Raw genomic sequence first — 13,391 nt, forward strand, 5'->3', positions numbered from 1 at the left:
CTGCTAGAGTGAGAGTGGGAACGAGAGCCTCCTGGGACCACTGGGAGTATGGTGCCACCACCATACTCAAGGATGAGGAACTTGAGTTGCTAACTTCCAGATGACACCGCCTGCTGCACCCCACTTGTAATCTGCTCGACTGTAACTGACGATTTGGACCCCCTCCCCAGCTCTGCAGGACACCTCCTCAGACCCTCTCGCGGTCTGGCTGACATTTATTGGGATCCTCCCCGGCAGGTTAGTCTGTCTCTTCCAGAAGATGCTTTCCTGCCCCATGACAGCTGGGGTCACAGTATATATGGGCAGTGGTCGCACTACATTCAGGCTCCTTTGGGCCCATAGCTGGAGCCCTAGGTCCACCCTCACCTGCAGGCACAGGTGGATGGATAGCTGTTAACCACCAAGAGTAGGTTTCCTTCAGAGTCTGTCTGTCAGGCCAGAGTTTGGGCTCCTCTGGGGAAAGCTCCCTTTGCTGATTGGCCTCGGCAGCCAAGCTTGGTACCGACAGAGCATCGCTGAGAACCAGCAGCACCCAGTGGTTCCCGAGCAGACAGCCCCTGCCCATGCGTGAATCTACCTGAAGTTGTGGGACCAAGACTCCAGAGTGGCCTGAGAACCCTTGGAACCTCGGGGAGAGATGCGTGAGAGAGTCCTGTCCTCTTGCCCACCAACCCAATTTTCTTTCCATCCCGTGCTGCGCCACGGATGGTATTTTTCAGAGCAGGAGAAAGTCTGGGAACCTAAAGACCCCCACTCTCTCTACTTGGGGACCAAGCGTATACCAGCTGGTTCCTTGCAGTGGGGTGAGTCCTGACTGTCCTGTCTCCGGTGGAAGGTACAGCAGGCTGCCTCTGGCTTTCTGCCGTGTGTAGGATGGCGGGTGGGGAGAGGCAGGCGGATGAATGAACACTTACACACTGCCCACTTCCAGTGTGCCAGGCCTCCCTGCACCCTGCTAATGAGCTCATTCAACCTTTGCTGCAGCCTGTGAGATAGGCAGGTGTTATTAGCCTCCTCTGTCTTTCATTAGTACTGGGGCTCGGAGAGGCCACATCGTGTCCAGTAGTCACACATCCAGTTAGTGGCGGCTGAGGTTCTGATTCAGACCTGCCACCGCCATGTCCACTGCTGCTTCCTCTAGCCATTAAGGGCCTTGGCCTTGTAGGGCCTGTAGGGAAACGTGGGTGACCAACAGCAGGTCTACCCAAGGCCCTGCCTGCTCAGGGATCATCGACAAGAGCCCCTTGCTGCTGCCTCCTCTGAGATAGGCTCAGAGCTGTCCTGGAACAGATAGGGCTGGTCTTTGCCCTAGAAGAAACAAAGCCTTTGGTTGGAGAGAGCAGCGTGGAAATGGGCCACCTGCTCTCCCACCAAGGTGAAACCGCACCACCCCTTTTATCACTACTCCCTACACTGCTGCTGCTGACATGTCTGCCCTCCCCCCCTGCCCCCCCATTGAGGGCTCCGAGGACTTGCACAGCCTGCTGGGTCCAGTGCCGCCACTACAGCAGGCCACCGCAAGTGTGGTTAGTAAATAAATGATCAGTATGGTCAATTGGATGCATGCCTGGTGGTAAGTGAGCAAGGCCAGTGAAGGTCATCCAAGGTGGGCAGTGAAGGATGAGTAAGACTGGCCGAGCTGATGGGGGAGGATGTGGTGGCGTGGGGGAAAGGGTGGGGAGATTCCATCTGATTGAGGAATGATAAGAAAGCTGGGTGGTGCTTCAGGAGAGCAGATTCCAAGGTCGAGGAGGCTGACCAAAGGCTGCTTTTAAACAGCTTCTCTTGAACTTGGCTGGAGTTGCACTAACACTTGTGGCCAGTGCTGATCTGGATTGCTCTCAGCTGCAAGTAAGAGGAACCCTAGCTAGCAGTGACTTAAATTATAAGAGCGGCATTTGTAGTTCAGTCGCTCAGTCGTGTCCAACTCTTTGTGACCCCGTGGACTGCAGTGTACCAGGCCTCCCTGTCTTTTACCATCTCCTGGAGTTTGCTCAAACTCATGTCCATTGAGTCAATGATGCCATCCTATTAAGGGCATTTAATATCTACTTAACAAGAAGTCTGGAGCTAGACAGTTGCTGGCCCGGGACCAGCAGCTCACTTGGACCACCAAAGACTCGGGCTTGACCATCCACTCTGCCATCTTAAGGATACTGTGGCTTTACTGTCAGGCTTGACTCACACTATATACACTTGCATTGAAGGCAGGTGTATGGGATGGGGGCTGATGGTGCCTACTGCATTTTCTGCTTTTAGTAGGAGAGCAAAAGTTTTCTCAGAAAGCCCCTACAATCCTCCTTTTATGTCTTGTGGGCCAGAACTAAATCATATGCCCACACTGAGGCCAATCACTGACAAAGGGGAACTGGAATACCATGAGACCAATTAGGATGCATCTTCTGGGCTTGGAAAATTGGCCTATGTTTCCTGAAATCAAGAGATATCCACCTACTATGAAATATGAGTCTGGCAGGAGGGAAAAAAAAAAAAAGGCTGGGAGCCCTCGGGTAAGTGATGAACCAGGGTCTGGTATTTTGACCCTTTCAGAGGGCTGCCTTCACTCCAGGCTACTTGAGTGGCTCCCTCTCCATGGAATTCAGTAGAAACAGATTCCGTACGTGCTTGGTCAAGAATTGCATCTCTGCCTCCACTTCCAGGAGAACCACTGGTTCAGGAGGCTAGAGTCGGAGTCATGGACCAAGCTCAGTCCTGATGTCAGACACTGAAGAAGTAAGCCCACCCTCTGGGCCTCAGTTTCCATCAGGGAGGGGCTGGACTAGAGCATCTGTCAGGGCCTTTCCCCAGAGTCATTTCAGCCCTTAGCCCACTGCCGCTTCACTTGCTTGGGCCAGGTGCAGCTCCATGGTGTCTCAGCTTACAGTCTGTTACATGGCCTGCTCCCTGCCCCCATCCGGGTCTCAGCCATTTGCTGAAAACTCTGAGAGCTTTTCCCCGTTGATATTTTGCCTCTTCCATCTTGTCAAGAGGTTCAACCCAAGACCCTTGATTTCTCTCAGCACACATCAGACATATGGGCCCAAGGTGAGCCGAACACATATCCTGACCATATATGTTGCTCTCTGAACTGTTCTGCCAAGGACTTAGGACTCCACAAGGATCCTATGCATTCCAGGGTTCCTTATTAGATCCTGGAATTGGGATCCTTCCCTGTCCCTCTGAGCTGAGAACTTCCTTAGGGCCTCCTCTGGCAAAGCCAGTGAGCCGTCTCCCTGGCAGGTGAAGTCTCCTCCCTACCATTGCTAATGCAAAAAAATCATGGATATTGAAGCTGTTGCTCTGCAGGGAGTCAGCACAGTGGCACAGAGTCCAGTTCTCAAAAAGAATACAGATATTCCCAGGTAGGACCCTTGATGGCATATTCTTGTCTGTGGAAATAAAGGTCAAACGCTGGATTGTCTGTTCAAAAACTACACCTGGCAGTCCTATTCTTAGCTCAGAACTCCTTCTATGGTACTCTCTCCCTTGGTCCAATATCAACTTAAAATCCTTGTTTTCTCTCCACCAATGAAGCCTTTTTTCACATTAAAAAAAAAATTTCATCACAATAAATCTTCCATGTCATGGGATGGGTTTTTATGTTCTTCAACAGAAAGCTTACCATTTATGGCTGAAATCCTTGTGCCCAGATAGATAGATACTTGGTTTATTTACCGTGGTGTCTTGACCCAGGATTCAGGTTCTCACTTCCCTGCCCTGGGCATGCCTTCCAGGAGCTTCTCTGATAGGCTTGTGCACATGCCAACTTCCACTCTCAGAGACACAGGCCTCCCACTGCTGGCAGTATTAGAGCAGCAGGCTTGTTTCTGCTTCCAGCTACCAGAGAAAGCTTCCCTGGTGGCTCAGAGGTGAAGAATCTGCCTGCAATGCAGGAGACCTGGGTTCAATCCCTGGATCAAGAAGATCCCATGGAGGAGGTCATGGCAATCCACTACAATATTCTTGCCTGGAGAATCCCATGGACAGAGGAGCCTGGCAGGCTGCAGTTCTAGACTTGGCAAAGACCTGGACACGACTGAGCGACTAACACACACATGCTTTTTCAGCTACCAAGGGCAGAGAAATATGACAACCCAACCTCCGGAGAGCCTGTTATCCGATCAGGAAATTTTAACTAGTTTTTATACCTAAAAAGTTAACATGAACACAGTGAAAGAAATTCCAACAGGTCAAAAAAGCACTGAGACATGCCCCTCCCCTTCAGACCTTGGGGCCTCCTGGCCCTTCCAGAAAGGCAACACTTGTCCAGCAGTTTCTTACATGTCCTTCCAGACATGTTACATACATAGTTAGCTCTCGAAGGTTGGCTCCAGGATCCCCTGGGTACCAAAATCTGTGGATGCCCAAGTGCCTTATATTACATGGCCTAGTCCAGTCAGCCCTCCATGTCCAAGATCCGGCATGGTGGTTGTCTTCCTTATTACATCTGGGAGCATACTATATGCATTTTCTGTCCTTGATGCCATTCCTCCCCATTAATTTATTTGGAGATCATTCCATTCGGCACGTATGAAGTTAGACTCCCCCTCCTTCATTCAATAGTTAATTTTGCTTTTATTTTTTAAAATTATTATTGCTTGGCCGCTCCTTGCAGCTTGTGGAATCCTAGTTCCCTGACCAGAACCCTGGCAGAGAAAGCACGGAGTCCTAACCACTAGACCACCAGGGAATTCCCGGTTTTGTTAAAGCGAGGAAAAATGAGATGTGAATTGCATAGATCTGAAGTGTACGATTCAGTGATTGTACACACTGCATACAACATGTAAGCAGTACCTTATTTCCATTTCCTAATGCCCTGAAGTTTCTCTTGCCCCTTCTAGGAATCCACACCTTCCTGAGGCAATCGTTGGTATGATTTCTATCACCTTGGGGTAGTTTTGCCTGTTGAAATTCACATCAGTGGAATCATACAGTACACACTCTGGTGTGAGTTATTCTGTGCGACACCACTGTAGAAATTCATCCCTGTTGTGTGTATGCATTCCTTCCGTTCTTTGTTGTGCCAAGTGGTTTCTCATTGTATGACTGTGCCACGATTTGTTTATTTTTCTCTGATGGACATTAGTGTTGCTCCAATTGAAGACTATCTGAATAAAGCTGTTGTAAAATTCTCTGCACAAATCTTTTTGGGGACATGTGTTTTCACTTCTCTTGGCTGTGTGCCTAGGAGTAAGCCTCAGTCTTTCTAAAAGCTGCGTAGTATTCCATTGTAAGTGTGTGTATGTGTTTAGTTGTTAAGTCATGTCCGACTCTTTGCAACCCCATGGACTGTAGCCCATCAGGCTCCTCTGTCCATGGGATTTTCCAGGCAAGAATACTGGAGTGGATTGCCATTTCCTACTCTGGGGGATCTTTCCAACCCAGGGATCAAACATTGGCAGGTGGATTCTTTACCACAGAGCCACCTGTATATTGTATAATAAACAAGACCCCAGTTGCTGGGCATTTGGGTCATTTCCAATCTTTTGCTAAGACTATAGTGAAAATGGCTGTAGTTAAACCTTTGTAAACCTATGTAAGTAGAATATTTTTTGAGAATGGCATGCTGGATGAAAAGGTATATACCTTTAAATCTGGAACAGAGGGGAATTCCTGGTGGTCTAGCGATTAGGACTCTCTGCTTTCATTGCCAAAGGCCAGGGTTTCATCCCTGGTTGGAGAAGTAAGATCCCACAAGCCGCAGAAAAAAGAAAAAAAAAAAAATCTGGGACACATATTGCCAACTTGCTTTCTAGAAAGGGTTTGTCAATTTATATTTTCAAGAACTGTGCAAGAAGCCATATTCTCACATATCCTAAGTAATCAAATTTCTCAATCATTGCTACTCTGATAGTTGCAAAATGCTCTCATGATTTTCACTCCTATTTATTTAAATTGCAAGTAACACTTATTATTTTTTCACATATTTATTATCCATTTGTGTATCCTTTTTCTTTTTTTTTGTAAACTCCCTTTTTCTTATTTTCTAAGAGATTTTTTTTTTAAAGGCCTTTTCTTATTCATGTATAGGACCTCTTTATATATTAAGGAAGTTAGTATTTGTCATAAAAGTATTTATGTGCTGTGCTTAGTTGCATCTGACTCTTTGTGACCCCATGGACAGAAGCCCGCCAGCCTCCTCTGTCCATGGGGATTCTCCAGGCAAGGATACTGGAGAGGGTGGCCTATCCCTTCTCCAGTGGATCTTCCCAACCCAGGAATCAAACTGGGGTCTCCTGCATTGCAAGTGGACTCTTTACAAGCTGAACTACCAGGGAAGCCCCCAAATATTTATAGTGTATGTTATAATCTGGTAAAAAAAATTTCTTCTTTTTAATCCTTCCCACTTCCTGCCCCCTCCAGCTATTCTCACATATTTTTCCGTAAGAATTTCTGAATCAGCTTTTCTAGCTCAAACAAAACAAAACAAAAACCTGGTTCATAGTTACCTCTCTTGCTATCTCTTCTCCAACTTTGTCTCACTCTCCAGGGTTTCTTGACCTTGTCATGACTGGGATTCCTACACAAATCTTTGTTGTAGGAAGCTGTCTGTGCACTGCAGGGTGTTTAACAGCAACCTGGCATCTATTAACCCGATGCCGGCAGCAACCCACACCTCCCACCCCAAATTGTGTCCATGAAAAATGCCTCCAGGCATCCCCAATATCTGAGAACCACTGACACGCTCTGATCTAGCTACACAGGCCTCCTTGCTGCTCCTACAGCACGCCAAGTACGTGGCTGCCTCATCACCTCCTTTAAACGTCTGCTCAAGGAACTTCCCTGGTGGTCCAGCGGTTAAGAATCTGCCTTGCAATGCAGGGGACATGGGTTTGATCCCTGGTGAGGGAACTAAGATGCCACATGCCAGGAAGCAACTAGGCCTGAGAGCCACAACTGGAGTCTGTGCACCACAACAAACGATGCAACTAAGATCCGACGGCAGTGCCCCCCAACCCAAATCTCTGCTCAAGTGTTACTACTACTCAGCCTATTCTAAATGACAACTCCCCATCCACCCCACGCTCTCTATACTGTCCTTGATTTTTCTCTCTTGCATTTCTCATTTAACACACTATATAATTTACTTCTCCAGCTCTTTGTCTCTCTCTCTCCCATCTTTAAAAATGTAAGCTGCACAAAGGCAAGAATTTTTGTTTTGTTCATTCCTATGTTCCCCTGTGTCTAGAACACACCGAGTACGCAGTAATGACTCCATACATATTAGATGAATAAATGAATCACAGCAGGTTTATATATTAGGTTAGATGAGAAATGCCATCTTCACCATGTTGATCCATCTTATACAACAAAATGGTATTTTCCCACACATTACAACTTTTTGTCCCCCTGTAAAATTTTAAAATTTGTTACAAACAAGGGACTTCCCTGGCGGTCCAGTGGTTAAGACTCTGAGCTCCCACTGCAGGGTATACAGGGTTTGATCCCTGATCGGGGAATTAAGATCCCACATGCCTCAAGGTGTGACCAGAAATAAATAAAAGATACTTAAAAATAAGAAATACTAAATGCTTTTTGCACTAAACATTTGCCCAGGCTGTTTTTCCCTATTTGTGTACTTAGGAAGCTAAACTCCTTGGCTCACAGGGAGGGAGGACAGGCTGTCAGCTGGGAACTAGGCCTGGTGATTTCCTTTGTCGGTGACCCTTGGGCCTGTGGTCATGTCTAGAGGCCCCTTGCTGTCCATTTTCCCCATCACCCAGACCAGAGAGCTTCTTCACAGGCACCTGGTGGGGCCTCCACCTTGGATAGTGGCACTTCCTAGGTGTCAATCTCTGTCCTCCTTCCTGAAAGGGGGACAGCTAAGGGACACTGAAGAGATAGTGGCTCAGGACAATCCTACTTCTGCAGCCTCCCCGGAGACCCAAGTGCTTGTCTCTGAGCTCTCGTGTGGGGCAGGTGACAGAGGGTGACCTTACCTTTCCTGGTCAGCCTGACAGGAGGGGCCTGCGCTAATGGACAGACTGTCCAGCAGAGCAGGGGTGTTGGGTGTTGACCTGTCCTTGGCAGGCTCTGTCTGAGAGGGGAGAAAGAGGGGCCTTAAGGAAAGAGGGGCCTTAAGGGGCCTCTCTCCCCTTTCTCTGTTTCCTGAGACCCTTCCAGATGGGCCCCTGCTCTCCACCTCGCACTGCACTCCTGGCCAGGCCTGAAGTGTGGGAGTAGCGGGGAGACCCAAGGCACAGCGGAGGTCTGGACCTCCCCTCTGGGTGTGGTCTCTTGCCTGTGGAACAATGGCCCTCCCTCAGTCTGAGAGCTCTGGGCTGGGCACAAGGGGGAGCAGGCACTTGGTGAAGGGGGTGCTCTTATATCATCAGCCATGCTCTTGGAGTCTCCTTTCTGACAGGGGCTATGAGGATGCCTGTCAGGACCACAGGAGCCTCAGGTCCAGCCCAAGGTCAAGGTGGCCTCCAGATGGATCTGAAGCTGTGACTGGGTACCACCCCAGCTGGAGGAAGACCTTTAGAAGTAGTAAGCTCCAACACATTATGGTCCCTTCTCCTCTAGTGTGGGGCTTCCCTGGTGGATCAGCAATAAAGACTAGGCCTGCAATGCAGGAGACGACGGTTCGATTCCTGGGTTGGGAAGATCCCCTGGAGGGGGGCATGGCAACCCACTCCAGTATTCTCGCCTGGAGAATCCGATGGACTAAGGAGCCTGGTGGGCTATGGTCCATCAGGTCACAGAGTTGGATGTGACTGAACACACACACACACACACACACACACACACACTCTCTCTCTCTCTCTCCTCTTGTGTAAGTCAACATGAAATAAGATGATGTTTGGAGGGGCGAGGCCAGAGGCCCTGACAGTACAAAGTGCTGTGTGCTGTCCTGCCTGCCCTGCCGCCAGCCAGGCCTGGGACCTCCCAAGGTGGGGGTGCGGCAGCAAAGCTGCTCGGAGTCTGGAGCCGAGCTGGTGGACAGGCCTGGGCTGTCTCAGAGGCTTGGCGGGGGGCCCTGGAGCTAGCAGGGGGCGGGGAGGCAGGGAGAAGGGGAGAGGCTGGCTCCTGGCCGCTGTGGGGCTGCGGCAGTGTCCTGTGGCTCACCACTTCACATTTATAGCTCCAGTGCTTCTCAGCTTACTGTCCCTGCGGTGGGAGGCCCGGCTCTCTGGAAACCGCAGCTGTGGGTTGTTGGGTGCCTGCCTGGGTGCTGAGCTGTGAGGGAGGCTCAGAAGTTTCCCAGGACGGTGAGCCTCAGCCCCAGCCCCCTGCCTCAGGCTTGCCCTGGTCTCTCTTAGAATATGGCTGGAAGCAGGAGGGACCTGCCATGATACCGAGGCCCCTCTGGTACCCCTCACCCAGTTGGCCCTCCATGAGGAGCAGGAACCTTGCTGGAGAGTGGGGTGCTCCCTAAGGACCCAATGGGACTCTGGGATGAGGGAGCTGATGGAGGAGGGGAGGGTGAGACTAGAGGAAGAGGCTCACAGAACCAGGGCGGGGGTGCCCTGGGGTTGATTTTCTCTCTCTTCTTTTTTATTTATTTTTTTAAATCTTTAATTCTTACATGTGTTCCCAAACATGAACCCCCCTCCCACCTCCCTCCCCATAATCTCTCTTCTTTTTTAAAGACAACTTTTAAAAAAGATTATGTGTTATTTTTCACTCTTTTTTTTAGGCCACACCATGCGGCATGATGGATCTTAGTTCCTTGCCCAGGAGTCGAATCCATGCCCCTGCATTGGGAGTGCAGTCTTAACTACTGGACCCCCAGGGAAGTGCCTGGAGCTTGATTCCTGATGAGTGCACAGGAAGCATGGAGTGGCTGCTCTCCAGTTGGAATTTCTCACCCTGCCAGGTTTCACACACGGCTCCGGTGCTAGAATGGCCAGCCCTGTGCTTTCCGTGCCTCGTGGAGTGGCCCTCAGTAGACTGGTGCAGCAGGTGTGGCTCCGTTTGGCTAGGGAGGGGTCTGAGGCTGGGAGAGGGTGGGAGGTGGGTGAGCTGGCTAGATGCTGGCAGCCCAGGAGGAGATACAGGACCCCAGGCCTGACCCCAAAGCCCCATTCCTATTACCGTGCCATGCAGACCTTGAGTTTGGTCTGAACTAGGGAGTAGGGTCCTGTGGCTCAACAGAGACTTGGGAGGAGCAGGGCCTGGCTTCTGGAGCCCTGCTCTGGCTCAGTTAAGGGGCCGACTCCCTGCCCTGCCCCTCTGCCACCCCACGGGCCGTGGGCCCTGACGAGGGCAGGTCAGGGAGGGAGAGAGGGAGTCTGGGGCCAGGCAGGGGACAGGCCTCTGGGGTGTCTGGAATCTCTCACCCTGCAATCGAGGGAAACCCCAGAGAGCAAACAGAGGAGGGGATGGGGCAGGTAGGGCCATGATTACTGGGTGTGTGGGGTGTAGAGGCGCCCTGTGGGAAGGCAGGGCACACCTTGGAGAGGTGAGGCGGGAGGGCAGTTACTAAAATCCCAGCTGATTTTCGTATGAATAGAATACCTATGGGGCATGTTTCTTTTTCAAAGTCAGGTTTTATTTCTGTGTTCCCTTCCTCAGCAAACATCCTTGGCGCGCCAGCTCTCGGTGGTTTCAGCCTGGTGACTTGGGCAGCTGGCTGGTTCAGGTCACGGTGCCCTTGATCTGGGTCTCGGAAGCAAAGAGCAATTCAGTCCTACGTTCACTGACCCCTGTGAGATGCCTGCTCTGCGCTGAGAGATGGGATCACAGGGAATACTGGGGTTCTGCCTCGGCCCCCAAAGGTATACCCAGGTAAACAATCCTCCTCTGGTTGTAATGGAGCAGACATGTTCAGCCAGAATCAGGGGAGGATTCCCAGCATCTATCCCAGGCATAGTTGTTTTTTTTAAAATTATTTGACTATTTTTCTTGGAGGATAGTTGCTTTACAATGTTGTGTTGCTTTCTATTGTATAGCAAAGTGGATTAACTATACCTATAAACATATCCTCTCTTTTCTCCCATTTTCTCTTCTCCCATTTAGGTCACCACAGAGCATTGAGCAGATTTCCCTAGGCTGTAGAGTAGGTGTTCATTAGTTATCTATTGTATACACAGTGGTGTAAATATGTCAATCCCAATCTCCCAAATCATGCTATCCACCACCCCCTTCCCTCCTTGGTAGCTGTTCATTTGTTCTCCATCTGTGTCTCTATTTCTGCTTTTCAAGTATTTTCCTCTATACCACTTTTTCTAGATTCCACACATACGCGTTAATAGATGGTATTTGTTTTTCACCTTTGACTTCATTGTGTATGACAGTCTTTAGGTCCATCCACGTCTCCGCAAATGGCACAATTCCGTTCCTCTTTCTGGTTGAGTAATATTCCATCGTATATATGCACCACATCGTCTTTATCCATTCCTCTGTTGATGGACATGCAGGTTGCTTCCATGTACTGGCTATTGTAAATGGTGTTGCAATGAACATTGGGGAGCATGTATCTTTTTGAATTACAGTTTTCTTGGGGTACATGCCCAGGAGTGGAATAATATGGCAGTTCTATTCTTAGTCTTTTAGGGAACCTCCATGCTGCAATGGCACCCCATTCCGGTACTCTTGCCTGGGAAATCCCATGGGCGGTGGAGCCTGGTAAGCTGCAGTCCATGGGGTCGCGAGGAGTGGGACACGACTGAGCGACTTGACTTTCACTTTTCACTTTCATGCATTGGAGAAGGACATGGCAACCCACTCCAGTGTTCTTGCCTGGAGAATCCCAGGGACAGCAGAGCCTGGTGGGCTGCCGTCTATGGGGTCGCACAGAGTCGGACACGACTGAAGCAACTTAGCAGCAGCAGCAGCAGCAGCATGCTCTTCTCCATGGTGACTGCACCAATTGACATTCCTGCCAACAGAGTAGGAGGATTCCCTTTTCTGCACACTCTCTCCAGCATTTATTATTTGTAGATTTTTTTTGACGGTGGTCATTTTGACTGGTGTGAGGTGATAACTAACTACAGTTTTGATCTGCACTTCTCTTAGTAATTAGTGATATTGAGCATCTCTTCGTGCGTTTGTTGACCATCTGTACGTCTTCTTAGGAGAAATGTCTATTTAGGTCTTCTGCCATTTTTTGAAGGCCATCTTTTGATTGGGTTCTTTGTTTACTTGGTACTGAGCTGCATGAGCTGTTTGTATATTTTGGAGATGAATCCTTTTTTAGCTGCTTCTTTTGCAAATATCTTCTCCCATTCTGAGGACTGTCTTTTCTTTTCGTTTATGGTTTCCTTTGCTATGCAAAAGCTTTTAAGTTAATTTAGGTCCCATCTAGCCATAGTTCACTCTTGTCATCTCCTGTTTGACCACTTTGCCTTGATTCATGGACCTAACATTCCAGGTTCCTGTGCAATAGTGCTCTTTACAGCATTGAACCCTGCTTCCATCACCAGTCCCATTCGAAACTGGGTGTTGGTTTTGCTTTGGCTCCATCCCTTCATTCTTTCTGGAGTTATTTCTCCACTGATCTCCAGTAGCATATTGGGCACCTACTGACCTGGGGAGTTCATCTTTCAGTCCGTCTAGTCAAGGCTATGGTTTTTCCACTGGTCATGTATGGATGTGAGAGTTGGACAATAAAGAAAGCTGAGCTCTGAAGAATTGATGCTTTTGAACTTTGGTGTTGGAGAAGACTTTTGAGAGTCCCTTGGACTGCAAGGAGATACAACCAGTCCATCCTAAAGGAGATCAGTCCTGGGTGTTCATTGGAAGGACTGATGTTGAAGTTGAAACTCCAAAACTTTGGCCACCTGATGAGAAGAGCTGACTCATTTGAAAAGACTCTGATCCTGGGAAAGATTGAGGGCTGGAGGAGAAGGGCATGACAGAGGATGAGATGGTTGGATAGCATCACTGACTTGATGGACATGGGTTTGGGTGGACTCCAGGAGTTGGTGATGGACAGGGAGGCCTGGCGTGCTGCGGTTCATGAGGTTGCAAAGAGTTGGACACGACTGAGCGACTGAACTGAACTGAACTGAACTAGCCATAGTTTTGAAGGATGAATAGTTTTTCAGACTCTCCTTTTTCTTACAACAAAGAGTAGGCAGCCACTATGTCGCAGGTGTCAAAATAGTAACTTGAGAGATAGGACACAGGCCCTTCCCTTTGAGAAGTCTGGTAGGAGGGTCATGTGAATAGTGACAATAATGTCCTAGACGTAAAAACAGAAGTGCAGAAGTGTGTGCAAGATGCATCAAAGGCCAGAGGAAGGAACTGTCCGTTCTATAGTGGGACGTGAGAACAAGGGTCGGAGCAGGGAGCTGGCTGAGGCAAGAAGCCGTGTGTAGCAGGAGAGCTGTGCTCAGGTACTGCGACTGGACTTTTTTGGGCCCAAGTACTAAGCGAGTTGCTGGGGGGTGTGAGACCACCATCCAGCAGCTGGGTGCAAGCCTGGTGGTTTCAGGCCAGCTGCC

Source organism: Budorcas taxicolor, chromosome 19 (assembly GCF_023091745.1).
Source record: "Budorcas taxicolor isolate Tak-1 chromosome 19, Takin1.1, whole genome shotgun sequence".
Taxonomy (NCBI): domain Eukaryota; kingdom Metazoa; phylum Chordata; class Mammalia; order Artiodactyla; family Bovidae; genus Budorcas; species Budorcas taxicolor.